The sequence below is a fragment of the Thalia democratica genome, chromosome 4 (genome assembly GCF_965202585.1).
Source record: "Thalia democratica chromosome 4, ktThaDemo2.hap1.1, whole genome shotgun sequence".
NCBI classification, from domain to species: Eukaryota; Metazoa; Chordata; class Thaliacea; order Salpida; family Salpidae; genus Thalia; species Thalia democratica.
This window is the reverse complement of record NC_139168.1, coordinates 69402122-69421204: the sequence shown is the minus strand read 5'-3', so window position 1 is coordinate 69421204 and position 19083 is coordinate 69402122.

Here is a 19083-nt window from a genome sequence, read left to right as displayed (position 1 = left end):
ATATTTGTGAACCACTTAAATCAATACTTTTAGCAAAGGTATATAAATGAACTGTAATACAAATGATTAAATATATATACTTCTAGATATATTTGGATGTGTAAACAGTTTTTCTTGACAGCATAGTTCTTGCTCTCACGTGGTATGTGGTCTTCCTTCGAGGGAAAGTGAGTTTGAATCTGAGTTCGAAATAAAAAACGAGTTTGAATCGAATCACAATTCTACCCAAGGACACTCGGTTTACATATTCGACGTTTTGCAAGGCACGAAGTACGGGAATGATACGGTAGTTTGAATTAATTAGTTTTATTTTTATAATTTTGTTCTCTACCTAAGTTAGTACATTCAATTTTTTAATTTTTCAATAGTTTTGAATATCGATCAGTCAATTTTCTTCTAAGTTAAATTAACTACCTTCTGGCATTTTTTGTTTTAAAAAATATAGCTACTTATTTAAGGAATTTTTAAACAGATTTGCCTAAATAATACACGTCGCGAAGTTCATACAAAACAAAATGAACCAAAAATGGCATGGACAGAAGTATGTTTGATATTTTTTAAGTTTTTAAAAATGCTGAAATATGTAAGAATCGGTAAAAATTTATACTAATTAATTTTTTTAGAGTATGTTCATTTTAAATAAAAATATATGCTATTTGAAGTAGATATATAAATACTTTAAAAGTTACGGTTTGATTTTAACAAAAGAAAATGTTCTAGATTTACTTTTGTCAACAAATTTAGTTTTGTTTTTGTATAAGGTATCTTATTCTTAAAAAAAAAGAATTTTTAGCTTAAGCACTACATTGAGATTAATCTGAAATCTTAAAGAAATAATAATCTAACAACAATTTTTAATTTTAGTTTTTAATAAAGTCTCTATTTACATGCGTATATTAACTAGTAGTTTAAGTTAGAATTATGACTTATTATTATTGATAAATGCTTATTTTTCAGAGCTTTCTAAGCCAGGCTAAAGAATTTATCAAGGACATCTTTGGATCGTTATTTTAAAAGTCATAATTTTTTTATAGCTTTGTTATGAATAAACGGTACTATCTCAGTATGTCTTTCAATTACTAAAAAATCCATGAAGTAAATAAATTTTTTGCTATTAATTTTTTGTCGCTAATTTTGTTTTGTTTATTAAAGTTGAATCGTTGTTGATGTTGTAGTGAAGTTCATTAATTATTATTCTTGTTAATACTTAATAAAACTTAAAAATATTTTTATTAAAAAAAATCTACTTAAATCGTGGTTTAACATTTTTATAAAAGAAAAACATAGTTTTGTAAACAAAAAGCGTTTGCTAAAACATACAATTCAATGTTTTATACAGCCATTAAATTTTAATCGATTTCAGATACTAAAAAAATTATTTAACAAACAAGTGTTCTCTTCACTGCTTAATTTTAGCAGTGTTTAATAAATTGTAAGTTTTTTGTTCCCAAAGTATTTAATTTATTACACAATAAATAAAAATATTTATTGTGTTAATTTCAAAACTAACACGAAAAATAATGAACACTTAAAACATTTTTTCTTTTACTTCGTTATAAATGTCAACAATTAAAACAGGGTTTCCCAAAAAAAGATATAAGCAGCAAAAGAGCCAAAGGGGTTGTTGGTAGTAAAAGGGCCAAAGGAGGGATTTGATGCCATAATTTGAAACTTAAATGAATTAATTTGATCTTTAATTTTAGTTTTTTAATAACGTGTCGAAGGGTGCCATAATTGTTTTAAGTTAGAATAAGGGGGCCTTATGAAAAAATTTTAGGAAACCCTGAATTAAAGTCAATTGATGTTCATAAACAAAAAAAATCGCTTTTATCCAAACTGATATTAAAATTATATTTTTTTTATATAAATAACCGCGTTTTAATTTAAGATTTGTCTAAGTTAAATGTAATAAGTAACAAATTTAAGAAAAAATTAAAGATATTTAGACGTCCAATCTAAGCATAGTGTAAGGTAGGGGTCGGCATTTTTTTGTAACTCGCGGGTCAATTTTCATAAAAAAAGTTTGCTCGCGGGCCGCATTATTTCTAAAAAAGTCTTCGAGGGCCCCAGTTGTTTTAAAATAATTGTAGCAGTCAGTAGAAAAACACTATTTTTAACAACAAACATAATAAAATAAGCAATAAAGTAGCACTAATAAAGAGTAAATTTTAAACTTAGAGCCTAAATGTATTTTTTTTTATTACAAAACTTTTATTTTTGTGTTTTAAAAAAGGTATTTTTTCAAATAAAAAGTACCTCGCGGGCCGCATTTGGCCCGCAGGCCGCAGTTAGCCAACCCCTGGTGTAAGGTATACAATTATATTTTTTGAGAAAACACCTAAGAAATTTCTTACCATTAAGTACTAGCACTAGTTTAAGTTAATCATCAAGAAAAACAGTCAAAAGAAACACCAAATAATACTATTAAACAGATAAAATTTAAATTTTTTAAGACATCAATACAATTTTATATCACTCTCATTTACAAAAGTGAAAATGTCACAAAAAATCGTTTTAAAAACTTAGTAAACAAAGTTCAGTTTCACAAATACATCAGAAGTTTTAGCTGTTTAAAAGAGAGAAAACTGACGGTTTCTTATTTGACCATCACCTCTGTCATTCGTACAGTTTTCATCAGCGTCTTCATCGTGCTCATCCGAAAAATCTTCTTCTTCATAATACATAATAACAATAAAAAAGACTTAGTTTAACAAAGTTATTTTATGTGGATGATAAAATCTATAATACATATACTATTGTACAATAAGAAAATATTTTGTTTTTTTACTTATATAGTTTGCATAGTAACAAAAATTAAGAAAATTTAGTTGAAAGTAAAAAATGCAATTGGAAGGGTGTATTACGTACATAGTTATATTTAGTGAAAAAGAAAATTTCGCTCAGTATGAGTGAAGGGTAAATGTAAGGGGTTGGTTGGTGGGGGATAGGGACGGCATGGTCGCAGAGACACCGAGTGGTGAAAAAACAAGTAAATTTTTTTAACTTTTAATTATTTTAGAACGGTTATGGTGCAATCTCTGGAGAAGTCTGTGACTCGATGGCACCACCTAGCGGTTGAAATTCTTTATTTTATGCCTAATCATGCAGGACGTAGATATTTTTTTTCTTCAAGTTAGAACCTCAACTACTTTGAAGCTACTTTGAAGTAAACGGTTTTAAACATATTTTACTTGATATACCGCATGTAATAAAAGTTAAATCTCAAGAACGATCGTTTTAAGTTTTAATACAAAATAAGTAATAAAATAAAATATAAAACGTGTACTCAACCAAAATGCAGATAAATTCTGCATATTTTTTGTTTAGTTTGAGCTTAAAAAACCTGAGAATTTCATAACATTAGTTTTAAATTAAGTTTAAATTAAATGGTTTTTACTATATATTACTAGAAAGTAAAGTATAAGCAAAATTTAGTTTTTAATTATCTTACTTAATAACTAAAATAGATGTTTGATAAATAACATTGAAAGCATGTAATTTCTAAGATATAAAAGCAATTGTAGTATTTTTCGTGTAAAAAAAATATGTGTATGAACTTATTGACTAACTGATAGTTTCATCTAGTTTACGTTTAGCCTATAAACCGTTTGTTCAACATACTTGTTTGATAAAAGGTCAAAAATTGTCAATTAATTGTACATTACTAAAAGCTATCTGTTTTCTCTTTTTGTAGTATTGCTTAGTTTCACTAATACTAGCAACCTAAAAAGTCATTATATCAGTTAGTTCACATTATTTTAGATTTCGTTGCAGTTTTCAAATACATTTTAAAAGTTTTTTCTAAGACTCGAACGCATTAAACCAAAGCAAGATAAGGAATAAACTTTCTTTTTGCATTTAATTTTTTTTATGTTGTTTTTGTATGCTTAAATGAAGTTGAAAATAATTAGTATTTCCTTACTTAAGAAGAGCTGAAAAGTAAACTAGTCAGTAGTATATTGCTGAGTTAAGAAAATGACTACGAAAACTAGTATTCTTCAAGTTAGGAAGAAATTTTGTCTTTCTGATTATAAATAGAATAAAAAATTAAGGTTAAAGCAACACATCAAACACAGCTTAATTTATTTTGAACAGTTGTAGTTCATTTAGTTTTATACAAAGCTAACTTATGATAGAAAGTTTTATATCCAAAGTTTTAAAACTGGCATGAGCTTTGAGCTTATTTAGAATCAATTAACGAAATAAATTTGCTATTTCTACAATATATTTTTAAAACATTAAATTTAGATAATCAAGTATATAAAGTCAAAATTAGTTGCAGTGATAAGAACATGAATGGCTCTGTCGGTAGAGCGTCAGGTTGGAACTGCAGACGTCATGGGTTCGAATCTTGGCTGTTAATTTTTTTTTCTCCTTCTTGTTAAATTTAGTTTTTACGTTGATTAGTTGAACAATACTTATTAGATGATTATCACATAATAAATAATGCAATCATATAACTTTGTTCATTTTAAGTCACAAAAGTACTATTTTATTAAAGAAGCAAACCTACTTAGATTGACATTTGAACATCGTCGTTGTCTTCTGCCGTAGTTAACAATAAAACTTTTTGAAGTTTTGCTAAGCATGTCCGCTTTAGGAAGATACTTTATTACTAATTAAAGTAAAAAATATAATATAAAAATAAGTAAAAAATATATAAAATAATATATATTCTATTAAATTAAGCTCAAAAATCTAAAGTCATCGTAGCACAGTGGAAGGAAGTTGCATCATACAATCATTTAGTACTAGGTTCGAATCCCATATTGGACACATTTTTTGTTAATTGTGTTTGCTCTTAAATTTAGTTATTATGCAACGTAATGACTAAAATATGTTAAGAATTAAGACTATTAAAGCTGTATAAGTTTTAAACTTCGATCTAACAGAAACTTTTCAAACATGTTAATGAAAAAATAATCACTTTTAAAGCAGTTCAAACAATAGTCCATTTGTATATTATTGCTAAGTAAAAAACTAATAAGTTTTGAACATAAAAAGATAAAAAAAAAATAGAAAGTTGATTTTATATTTTAAAAGTTAGTATATGCGACTATGGAACGATAGTGTAGCGGTTGAAGTCTGTGCGTTGAAAACTAGCGATTTGGGTCACTTGTTGCTCCAATTTTATTTAACTTGATATACTATACAAGTAATTTATAAAATTTACGCTGTCACAAAGTTTTAATCAGAACTAAAATACTATTGTAATTATATCAAATATACCAACTAGATCATTATTATTTATTAGTACTTTATTTGGTCTTTATCAAAAAAGATTCTTTAAACTAGTTTGCGCTTTTTATCAGCAACTTATAAAGAGATATAAGAATATTAAGCAAAAAACAATACTAGTCATCCATCTTTAGTTTTTTCGCTGTAAAATTTAGACTTTAAGTTTCTGTACTATTAGTTTCTACTTTAAAAGAAGGACTAGTTTAAAATGTCTAGAAATATGCAAAAATGACAACATTAACTCTTATCTACTTTAAGATATTTCAAAAGTACTTTTAAATTCATTACTCAATGTGAATATTTTTAAAATGACTCATGTTTATAAGCATTTTATTACAAAAAGTAGTAAAATTTACACCTACTTTTAATAAAAGTTAATTGAAGCTTGATAAAGCCAAACTTTGCTTAATAAAAACATTTTAAAACTTAATAAATGCATAAACAAACTTTTTATATTTAATATTTTACATAAGTATTTTTTTACTGTTTGTTTTAAACAAAAAAAAATCAAAATCGCCATTAAAAAGTACACTTGAGCTGCTTATGTAGCTTTTAAATGTGGACTCTTTCAAATATCAATGTTTGCGCTAAGGTTTTATGTAAAATAAGCAGTTGTATCTTCTTTTTTAGCTTATTTTCGATGAAAAGTATAGTAGCATTGTGTTAATAAACTAAAAATTAAAACTTTATACATTTATAATCAAAAAAAGAAAAAAATTGTAGTATATAAATTTAAATTAAGACCTTTAATTAAAACTCTTGTATATCTCTGCGATTGATGACTGTGTTTCACGGTCTCTTAGCACCCTTCAAGGGCACATTTTAGTTTACTTTGTTTACTCTGAAGTTTAAAAATAAGTATGAAATTTTACGTGTAAAACAATAGTATCATGGTTTAATAATCATAGTTCAAATCCGGGGACTCGGGTTGGACTTACTTGTTGCCAGTTTTTTTTTTTGGTAACCTAAATTACCATACTAGTAACTTATAATAAATTATTATTTCACAAAGTTTCAATCAGAACTGAAATCTCTTTTGATAATACTTAAGTTTATAAATAATTTAAGTTTGTATAAAACTTTTCTTAAAGCTTATTAAATAAACTAACTAAAACTTTTAAACTTGAAATATTTTAGTAATATAATAGTAATATAAGTAATAGTAATAAGTAGTTTACTGTACGTGCGCTAGTAACCTTGTAAACTTTATATATTCAGTTTAAACATCAAGCTAAACGAGTTATGAGAAACCCCATAATCAAGCATAAGAAAATGTACTAGAAATTTAGATTTAAATTACAATTGAGATTAATTTAAATTGAATTAAGCATTTTTTATTGATAAAAATAAACTAATCATTATAAGTAAAAAGTTCTGTTTAAACTAAAGTGATTGTTTTTTCACATTGTTAAAAAATGAAGAGTTATAAAAGATAAAATAAAACTTGCTGTTTTATTCCTAAAACTGTTAATTGACTGTATTTATTTACCATAGTTTAGTTTAATTTTGGTAAAAACCATAATATAAATGTAATGTTTGAAATAATCAATTATTAAATAAAAAGGCTAACAACTTTTTAACAATGTAGTGATTTTATTTAAACTAAGACTAAAATTAACTTATTATGCAAAACGTGTACAACTATAAAGTTTAAAGTTATATATTGTTTTATAATATTTTTACTTATTATCTTTATATGTTACAGTCGTAAAACTTCAAAATAAATTATATGTCAGCTGATTGTTTTTTGATTGCAATTGTTAGAAAAAAACTCCAGCAAACAATCTTTGATAAAATTGAAAACAAAAGCAAACAATGAAAATTAGATTCATTTATTCATTAATGCACCAAATTATTTAGTTGATATTAACCAGTTGAGCATTACTAAACTAAAAATTAAGCAGGGATCGGCAATCCTTTATAAGTAAAAAAACTAAAACTTTCTACCAAAATGCTCGATGGCTGCACTTTGTAAAAACAAAAGTCTTGAACTTCACAATATTTTACTTTTTCCTCGTTCTATAAAAGTAAAAACAAATAACTTTTTTGTACATATCAATTAAACCTAATTAAACATTTAAAACTTTTCCAAATATTTATTATTTTTTGAGTTCTGGCATTTAATTAAGTTTTTTTTTGTTAATTTGAATTGTTGTCGGAATTTGAATTGCCATAAAACCAAAAGTTTTATTTAAGTAAACAATTCTAAATAAATGTTAAACAAAAATTTACAACTTTTTTCGGTGTGTTACAAAACCTTTTTTGTTCTTATAAGTATTTAAGTTAAAAAAAACTATATGCTAAAAAGCGCAACAATTCAAATTTTTAAAATCGCATTTATGTGCAGTTTTTAAAATTTGTTAATGATGCTAAAGTTTTATATATATTTTAGAAAAAACATTTCTAAAATTTTAGTTTAAAGTTTTATTCAAACTATTATTTCGAGTTAAACTATAGGCTTTAATCCCTGATATGTAAAAGTTAACAATTTTAGGTGGTTTCCCTTTTATTATTTACAAGCTAAGTTTGGTGAAAGTAAAACATAATTTAACTTTAACTTATAATTTATTAAATTAACTAATAGTTACTACTAATCTTAATTAAATTCAGTAGACATATAAGAATATATTTTTAATTACTTTTATTTTATTTTTTAAATTCAAACTTTACTTGTTTTTACTAAGTTATAACCTTTAAAAGAAAAAAGTCATGGTGGTCCATATCTTCAAATATTTTAGTTGTGACACAAAATAAGTTTATTTCTAAAGCATTAAAAAATAGTTTCAGGAATTTATATTTACTTTAACTTCATTGTTATTAAATAGAATTTGTTTTTATATTTTACACATTCATTGTCAACAAAGGTTGAATTCATTGTCAAAGGCAATGGGTGGGGAATTGACAGTTTTATTTAAAATTGGTCTCAGTTTAAAAACTAGCTGCTAGTTGCTTTTATTGCATCCTAAGATTCAAAGTAACTTTTGAAAAATATGAGTTTAAATTTGAAAAGTTCAATAGGTGTCTTCTGGAAGGCCATGCTTAAAAATGCTAAAAATACTGAGTCCTTTGATATATGTTTCCTTTACAGTTTTTTACATTATCATTATGAAACCTTCTCAGTCTAATCTGTATTTATCATTAAAAAATCTTATTTAGGAAATGTTTTTACCTTTAAAAAATTTTAGTCTTTTTAAAAAAAATCAATAATTTAAAACTTCATTGTAAATTGCTTACTTTTTATTCATCAAACTGTTAATCATGCAAGGAAAATATCTTTAAAACTTTAGTTTTCTAGAATAAAAAGCCTTAGATGCAAGAGATTTTTTTAAAGTTCAAAAAATTTAGTCAAGACAAGTTGTTCTCTATAAATCTGTATTACAAAAATTTTATAAAACTGACAATACCTTAGTAATCATTAATTTTCTTTTGTTCTATTCTACTATATATATAATAAGCACCACTTCAAGCTACTTAATTATAAAAATAACGGAGTAAAGTGGCATTAAAGTATATTTTTTTTGAAATTAAGTTATCAAACAAATATAATAACAGTTATATGATCAAAAAATATCAGACTATCAAAATATTATTAGATAATTTCAAAGTAAAACTACACATATATTGAATTTAAAATGATAAAAGATTTTATAGGAATATATGTTAAATACTATATTGTAAGTTCATCATTGTTTATAACAAAATTTTGTACAATTGAAATGTTAAATAAATTTTAACACTCAATTTCTTCTAACATATAGATCTAATTCTATGCAAACTACTATGGTGTTTTATTATATAACCATTTAAGAATTTAAAAGTATATATCACTTATAAATTAATGTGTTACTTATTTTCAATACATTATGACAAAGATGAAAATAGTACATAAAAAGCTTTTTATCAAACTACTATCTTGCTAATTCATCTAGAGTTCAAAGTTTCTGCCTACTATGTCCTGAAATTTTAATAAAACTTAACTTTATATCATACAATTTAGTAAATATAATAGAGTACAAGTGGTTTAGAAAATGAAATAACTTAAATTTTAATTAAATAAGAATTGAGGTATAACTGAAGATCTCTTACAGGGTGAAACATTTTATTATAACAAATTACACTAGACATCCTACCTTAATTATTTAGAGCTTCTAGCTATTTATTGTTACAATGCTACATTTGTTCTTTATGATTTTAGATACTTTTGAACACTGTTGTGCAAAAATTTTTCATTTTTGAAATGATTACTAACTTTTTATACAGTTATCAACATATGTAACATGATATTTTTGGTAAATTAGCTATGAGTGAAGTAATATAGCATCTCAATTAAATTTTTTAAAATAAATTCATTTTTATTTTTCAATTATTAGCTATTTGTTTTCAATTGTTTTCACTTGTGGTATTAAATAAATTTTTTTTTTTCAATGACTAACTTATATTTTCCTTTGTCACAATAAATTTTTAACAGTTTTTAAAAGATTAGGGAAGATAGTGTTGACCATTATATGACAAGTTGGCAACATTTGGACAACTTTAACAGCTCACAGGGGCAACAAATACTTTATGGGTAAAACAAGGGTGACTTTAAGTAATTAAAAACAAAAAATTTAAGCACAACAGTGTTTAACAAAAAAAACACTGTAATATAGTAAAAGTAAACATAATAAATAGCTAAAAGCTTTAAAGAACTCAGACAGGATGTAGTGTTTGGTATGTTATTTAACACATATTTTGATAGAAAGATATAAAAAAAACTATACAAGCATTTCTAGTTTAAATTACCTAATTTATAATTTATTACAAAAAGTTAATCTTAAAGAATAAATCAACTTCTTATTCTTTATAACTTACTATTAAAGAAATTATGCTTACAAAATTACTTATAATAGTAAATCATATAGTTTTAACTTCAGCAAAATTAACTTGTTTTTAATTTAAACTTTTAAGCTTATATTATGGTAACAAAAATCTAAATAATTTTATGCCCAATTACTTATAAATGATAGAAACTAAATTTAATTGTATCTAATTATTTACAGGTTATTATAACTATTTTCAATGGCAAATTTAGTTTTTTTTTTTGAACAACAAGTAACTTACTATTTGGTCATTAACTGTAATTTATTAGAAATTTAATAATTTTGAAGCATTATTTTTTGGTAAGTTATTAAAAGTTTACAAAGTGTAAAAAATATTACAAAAACTAAAATGTTATCAATATTGAAACTTATCAAATTCATTATACAAGCTTAAACCTTACTGAAATGTATATTTAATAAAAAAGGCTTAAATGTGTATACATTTAAAAATAATCAAAGTTTAAAAAACTATACAGCTTACAACAAGCTTTCCAATAGAAAGTAAAGAAATATCCGAAATATACGTATCTGAGTTTAATGGTTATTTTATCAGTAACGACATACAAAATGCACTCAAGATAACACAAGGCTTCTTTGCTGAAAAGTATAATGCAAGAATGATTGTAAGTTTTGTTTCCTGATGTGATAAGGTTTTATAGTTTTAAATACAGAAATAACATTGGTTTCTCTACCTGCCTTTTTTTTTGTATCAAAAAGTTTTAGGAAGTTTTAACCTAATAAATCTTAATGAAGCCAGAAAATTTTATATACACTTTTAATTGTTATATCATGAGATTTCGTTTTCTTTTTGCAAAATAAATTTAGTGAAAGATAAAATGTAAGTGCATTTGAGTCGAATGTTAAAAATAATATTCTAACTAACTTAATTGACTTAGTTTTAATTCAAAATCTTAAATATATGTATGTACTTCGAGGTATAATATAAAACAAAAAAAGTATTAAAAATTTTAAATGCATCTAAAATTAATAAAAGTATTATTATCTTTCACACTAAGTAAAACATTACTTAACTTTTTATTTTTGTTGAACTGACAACTAATATGGATAGTTTTTGAAGAAATTTTCACAAAATTTTAGGTAAACCGATTCCATCTGTTTGTGAGGGCGAGAAACTCCCTGCCGTTTGTGTTAGAAATAGAAGTAGCTGATGACGTAAATGACACGTGCTCATTTCAAGGTAAACACACTCAAGATTCGTCAGTAGTTGCCGATGTTCAACTGTGTCCAGAAGTGGTAAGGATAATTTTGATTTACTTAAATGATCGAAAAGATAAGTATTTACTTAAGTTCTATAATCTAGTTTAAACGTTTATTTTACTAACTAAAATCCATTAAAATAAAAACCTGATATTTATCATTTTAAATACCAACCGCTGTAGCATATACACGTCGAAGGAAAATAAAATATTAAAGTTGAAGTGTGTACTTACTTATCTTTTATAATGTGTACTTTTTTAAGCTACCAACTTTGTTTCATTTGTAAGTTGTTAGTTTAAAGTTAACTAGAAAGTTATAGTTAGTAAAAATAAGCTATTTCTTAAATAATACAGCTACTAAAGTTTATAAAAATCGTGTAGATACTAAATTTGAGTACTGGAGATACTTACAAGTTACCAATTACAAAACTGCATAGAGCTAAAAGATGGACAGATTCTTTCATTGAAAAAATAGGTTGAACCTTTTCGTTTGCTTTAGTTAAAAATTAAATTTTAAAATACGATTTGTATATAAAACTTAATGACAATACTTAAACTGTTTGCTGCATAACGGTTTCATTTATTATTTAAACACAGCAAGTAACTTCACGGTAGACAGTTCAGAACTACATGAGTCAGTTGAATATTTCAAAAGAAACCCAGGTTTAAAAACAAGGGTTTTAAAAGTCAATTATATTGTTGACTACAACACTACACAGAGATTCGAGTCACTGAAGGAAACGGAAAATTTGTTATTTGCTGTTCATGGTCAGGTAACGCTTGTTTAAATTACTAAAAGTAAAAAAATAACTTAAAGGTATTACAACTTTATTGAAGAGGACCAACAAGTTAATCATTGAAAATATATATAAACTTAAAGCAAGTAAGAACAGCTAAATGCAGCATGTTCATAGCTTTTCTGCAAACTATTTGAACCTTAGAATCAAGTTAAAAAAATAAGTTGATGAAAGAATATTTAACTTAATTAAAAAACAGATAAACCACTACTTCAACATGCTTGGACGTCCTTTTGCACTTGAAATAAAAACTATCAATTTTTTGAAGCAAGAAGAGGTTCTGTTAATGTTTTTATTAATTGTTTAAACGATTAATTGTTTTTTATAATGTTTAAGCAACAACTTTTAAACATATAAAGCTAATTAACTACAACATTTTGAAACAAAGTATTTATAAAACTCTGATTGTTTGAAAATAAATACTGAACATACCTGAGTTATAGTAGAAGGAGTAGCAGTAGAACTAATGTCAGTTTTTGTTGTATCTCCAGAAGCGAACCCACCTGAGTAAGACTCAGATTTACAATTCTCAGGGTTCCTAATTTAAGTTGTAAGAAAAATTTAGGGTGCATTTTTGAAAGAACCTTTTTCATCAGAAGAAGACCTGGGTTTAAAATTAGAATTTCTATAAATTTCTTTCGATTTTTACTTTAGTTGAATTGTTTTAAACGACAACAAACTTGTTATGGTAACCTCTACAAAAAACAATAAAATATATGTTTATCTAACAATCTAGATTAAATAGATTTAAGATTAGACAAGTAATTATAATGAGCTATTCTAAATAAAATGCAAAAGCATCATTGCTAGTATATTAATGTAAAAAATTATCAAACTTATACAGTTTGCATAGTAACAAAAAATTAGAAAATTTAGTTGAAAGTAAAAAACGCATTTGGAAGGGTATATTACGTACATAGTTATTATTAGTGAAAAATAAAATTTCGCTCAGTATGAGTCAAAGCTAAATGTAAGGGGTTGGTGGGTGGGGGATATGGATGGCATGGCCATAGAGACACCAAGTGGTGAAAAAACAAGTAAATTTTTTTAATTTTTAATTTTTTTAGAACGGTTATGGTGCAATCTCTAGAGAAGTCTGTGACTCAGTGGCGCCACCTAGCGGTTGAAATTTTTAATTCTTAATTTTATGCCTAATCAAGCAGCACGTAGGTAATTTTTTTCTTCGAGATAGAGCTTTAAAAACCTCAACATTTCGTATACTAATTTGAAGTAAACGGTTTTAAACATATTTTACTTGATATACCGCATGTAAAAAAAGTTAAGTCTCAAAAAAGTTCGTTTTAAGTCTTAATACAAAATAAGTAATAAAATAAAATATAAAACGTGTACTCAACCGAAATGCAGATAAATTCTGCATATTTTTTGTTTAGTTTGAGCTTAAAAAACCCGAGAATTTCATAACATTTGTTTTAAATTAAGTTTAAATTAAATGGTTTTTACTTTTTATCACTAGAAAGTAAAGTATAAGCAAAATTTAGCTTTTAATTTTCTTACTTAATAACTAAAATAGATGATTGATAAATAACTTTGAAAGCATGTAATTTTCTAAGATATAAAAGTTATCGTAGTATTTTTCGTGTAAAAAACATATGTGATATTAATATGAACTTATTGACTTACTGACAATCTAGTTTACGTTTAGCCTATATACCGTTTGTTCAACATAACTGTTTAATAACAGGTCAAAAATTGTCAGTTGGTTGTATATTACTAAAATCTATCTGTAGTATTGCTTAGTTTCACTAATACTAGCAACCTAAAAAGTCATTATATCAGTTAGTTCACATTATTTTAGATTTCGTTGCAGTTTTCAAATACATTTTAAAAGTATTTTTTTAAGACTCGAACGCATTAAACCAAAGCAAGATAAGAAATTAACTTTCTATTTGCATTTAATATTTTTCATATTGTTTTTATTTGCTTAAATGAAGTTAAAAAGAAGTAGTATTTCCTTACTTAAGCAGAGCTGAACAGTAAACTAGTTAGTAGTATATTGCTGAGTTGAGAGAATAACTACGAAAACTAGTATTCTTCAAATTAAGTATAAAAATCTTTTTAAAGTTGTCTTTTTGATTATAAATAGAATGAAAATTTAAGGTCAAAGCAACACATTAAACACAGCTTAATTAATTTTGAACAGTTGTAGTTCATTTAGTTTTATACAAAGCTAACTTATGAAAGAAAGTTTTATATCCAAATTATTAAAACTGGCATGAGCTTATATAGAATCAATTAACGAAATAAATTTGCTATTTTTACAATTTATTTTTAAAACATTTAAAATTAGATAATCAAGTAAATAAAGTCAAAATCAGTAGTATTCGAAAGAACCCATATGGCTCTGTCGGTAAAGCGTCAAGTTAGAACTGCAGACGTGATGGGTTCGAATCTTGGTAATAACCTTTTTTTTTTCTCCTTCTTGTTAAACTTAATTTTCACGTTGATTAGTTGAACAATACTTATTAGATGATTATCTCATAATATATAATGTTAACCATATAACTTTGTACATTTTAAGTCGAAAAAGTATTATTTTTTAAAAAAGCAAACCTACTAAGATTGACATTTGAACATCCTCGTTGTTTTTTTGAAGTTCTGCTAAACATGTCAGCTTAATTTAGATACTTTGTTACTTATTAAACTAGAAAATTTAATATGAAGTTATGCAGAAAAAATATACATTATAATTTATATATTTAAATAAAGCGCCGCAATCAAATGGCTCGTAGCACAGCGGTCAACGGATGTGTGCTATAAACTTTTAGCACCAGGTTCGAATCCCACATTGGGCACATTTTTTGTTATTTTTGTTTACTCATAAATTTAGTTATTATGCTACGTAATGACTAAAGTATATTAAGAGTTAAGACTATTAAAGCTGTATAAGTTTTAAACTTCGATCTAACAGAAACTTTTCAAACATGTTAATGAACTTATAATCACTTTTAAAGCAGTTCAGACAATAGTCCATTTATATATTATTGCAAAGTAAAAAACAAATAAGTTTTGAACATAAAAAGATAAAAAAAATAGAAAGTTGAGTTGATATTTTAGAAGTTAGTATATGCGACTGTGGAAGGATAGTGTAGCGGTTGAAGTCTGTGCATTGAAAGCTAGCGATTTGTGTCACTTGTTGCTCAATTTTATTTATATATACTATACAAGTAATTTATAAAGTTTACGCTGTCACAAAGTTTCAACTAGAACTAAAATTCTATTTTAATTACATTAAAATATACAAACTAGATCATTGTTATTTATTAGTACTATCTTCGGTCTTTATCAAAATAGATTCTTTATACTTGTTTGCGCTTTTTATCAGTAACTTATTAATATTTTAGATATTAAGCAAAAGACAATACTTATCATCCATCTTTAGTTTTTTCGCTTTAAGATTTAAACTTTAAGTTTCTGTACTATTAGTTTCATCTTAAAAAGAAGGATTAGTTTATTATGTCAATTTTTACTGGAAATATGCAGAAATGACAACCTTAACTCTTATTTACTTTAAAATTTTCCAAAAGTATTTTTAAATTAACTGTCGTTATGACTCAAAGTAAATATTTGAAAAATGACATATATTTATAAGCATTTTATAACAAAAAGTAGTAAAATTTACACGTACTTTGTTATAAAAGTTAATTAAAGCTTGACTAATCCAAACTTTGCTTAATTAAGCTCAATAAAAAAATTAAAACTTTTGATAATCAAAACATTAAATAAGTAATTTTTTACTGTTTGTTTTAAACAAAAAAGCAAGTATTAAAAAGTGTATTTGAACTGCTTATGCAGCTTTTGAAAGGGAATTTTTTTAAATATCAATATTTGCGTTAATGTTTTATGTAAAAGGAGCAGCTTTGTCTTCTTTCTAAGCTTACTTTCAGTGAAAAGTATAGTAGCCTTGTGTTAATAAACTAAAAATAGAAACTTTCAAAAAAATAAATATAATCAAAAAAAGTAAAAAATTGTAATACATAAATTTAAATTAAAACCTTTAATTAAAAATCTTGTATATCTCTGCGATTGATGACTGTGTTTCACGGTCTTTTAGCAACCTTCAAGGGCACATTTTAGTTTACTTTGTTTACTCTGAAGTTTAATAATAAGTATGAAATTTTACGTGTAAAACAATAGTATCGTGGTTTAATAATCATTGTTCAAATCCGGGGACTCGGGTTGAACTTACTTGTTACCAGTTTTTTTTTTATAACCTAAATTACCATACTAGTAACTTATAATAAATTATTATTTCACAAAGTTTCAATCAGAACTGAAATCTCTTTTGATAATACTTAAGTTTATAAATAATTTAAGTTTGTATAAAACTTTAAAGCTTATTAAATAAACTAACTAAAAGTTTTAAACTTGAAATATTTTAGTATATAATAGTAATAAAAATAATAGTAATAAGTATTTTACTGTACGTGCGCTAGTAACCTTGTAAGCTTTATATATTCAGTTTAAACATCAAGCTAAACGAGTTATGAATACTCCATAATCAAGCATAAGAAAATGTACTAGAAATTTAGATTTAAATTACAATTGAGATTAAGTCAAATTGAATTAAGCATTTTTTTTGATAAAAATAAACTAATCATTATAAGTAAAAAGTTCTGTTTAAACTGAAGTGATTGTTTTTTCACATTGTTAAAAAATGAAGAATTATAAAGATAAAATAAAACTTGCTGTTTTATTCCTAAAACTGTTAAATGACTGTATTTATTTACCATAGTTTAGTTTAATTTTGGTAAAAACCATAATATAAATGTAATGTTTGAAATAATCAATTATTAAATAAAAAGGCTAACAACTTTTTAACAATGTAGTTCGATTTATTTAAACTAAGACTAAAATTAACTTATTATGCAAAACGTGTACAACTATAAAGTTTAAAGTTATATATTGTTTTATAAAATTTTGTCTTATTATCTATATATGTTACAGTGGTAAGATTTCTAAATAATATATATGTCAGTTGACTGATTTTTAAGTGCCATTGTTAGAAAAAACTCCAGCAAGCAATATTTCATATAATTGAAAAAATAAAAGCAAACATTGAAAATTAGAATAATTTATTCATTTATGCACCAAGCTATTTAGTTTATATTTTCCAGTTGAGCATTACCAAACTAAAATTTAAGCAGGGGTCGGCAATCCTTAATAAGTAAAAAAAAATCTTACTACAAAAATGCTCGATGACTGCACTATGTGAAAACAAAAGTCTTGAACTTCACAACATTTTACTTTTTCCTCGTTCTATAAAAGTAAAAACAAATAAATTTTTTGTACATGTCAATTAAACCTAATTACACATTTAAAACTTTTCCAAATATTTATTATTTTTTGAGTTCTGGCATTTAATTAAGTTTTTTTTTTGTTAATTTGAATTGTTGTCGGAATTTGAATTGCCATAAAACCAAAAGTTTTATTTTAGTAAACAATTCTAAATAAATGTTAAACAAAAATTTACAACTTTTTTCGGTGTGTTACAAAACCTTTTTTGTTCTTATAAGTATAAAAAACTATATGCTAAAAAGCGCAACACTTCAATTTTTTTAAATCGCATTTATGTGCAGTTTTTAAAATTTGTTAATGATGCTAAAGTTTTAAATATATTTTAGAAAAAACATTTCTAAAATTTTAGTTTGAAGTTTTATTTAAACTATTATTTCGAGTTAAACTATGAGCTTTAATCCCTGATATGTAAAAGTTAACAATTTTAGGTGGTTTCCCTTTTATTATTTACAAGCTAAGTTTGGTGAAAGTAAAACATAATTTAACTTTAACTTATAATTTATTAAATTAACTAATAGTTACTACTAATCTTAATTAAATTCAGTACACATATAAGAATATATTTTTAATTACTTTTATTTTATTTTTGAAATTCAAACTTTACTTGTTTTTACTAAGTTATAACCTTTAAAAGAAAAAAGTCATGGTGGTCCATATCTTCAAATATTTTAGTTGTGACACAAAATAAGTTTATTTCTAAAACATTAAAAAATAGTTTCAGGAAATTATATTTACTTTAACTTCATTGTTATTAAATAGAATTTGTTTTTATATTTTACACATTCATTGTCAACAAAGGTTGAATTCATTGTCAAAGGCAATGGGTGGGGAATTGACAGTTTTATTTAAAATTGGTCTCAGTTTAAAAACTAGCTGCTAGTTGCTTTTATTGCATCCTAAGATTCAAAGTAACTTTTGAAAAATATGAGTTTAAATTTGAGAAATTCAATAGGTGTCTTCTGGAAGGCCATGCTTAAAAATGCTAAAAATACTGAGTCCTTTGATATATGTTTCCTTTACAGTTTTTTACATTACCATTATGAAACCTTCTCAGTCTAATCTGTATTTATCATGGAAAAATCTTATTTAGGAAATGTTTTTACCTTTAAAAAATTTCAGTCTTTTTAAAAAAAATCAATAATTTAAAACTTCATTGTAAATTGCTTACTTTTTATTCATCAAACTGTTAATCATGCAAGGAAAATATCTTTAAAACTTTAGTTCTCTAGAATAAAAAGCCTTAGATGCAAGAGATTTTTTTTAAGTTCAAAAAATTTAGTCAAGACAAGTTGTTCTCTATAAATCTGTATTACAAAAATTTTATAAAACTGACAATACCTTAGTAATCTTTAATTTTCTTTTGTTCTATTCTACTATATATATAATAAGCACCACTTCAAGCTACTTAATTATAAAAATAACGAAGTAAAGTGGCATTAAAGTATATTTTTTTTGAAATTAAGTTATCAAACAAATATAATAACAGTTATATGATCAAAAAATATCAGACTGTCAAAATATTATTAGATAATTTCAAAGTAAAACTACACATATATTGAATTTAAAATGATAAAAGATTTTATAGGAATATATGTTAAATACTATATTGTAAGTTCATCATTGTTTATAACAAAATTTTGTACAATTGAAATGTTA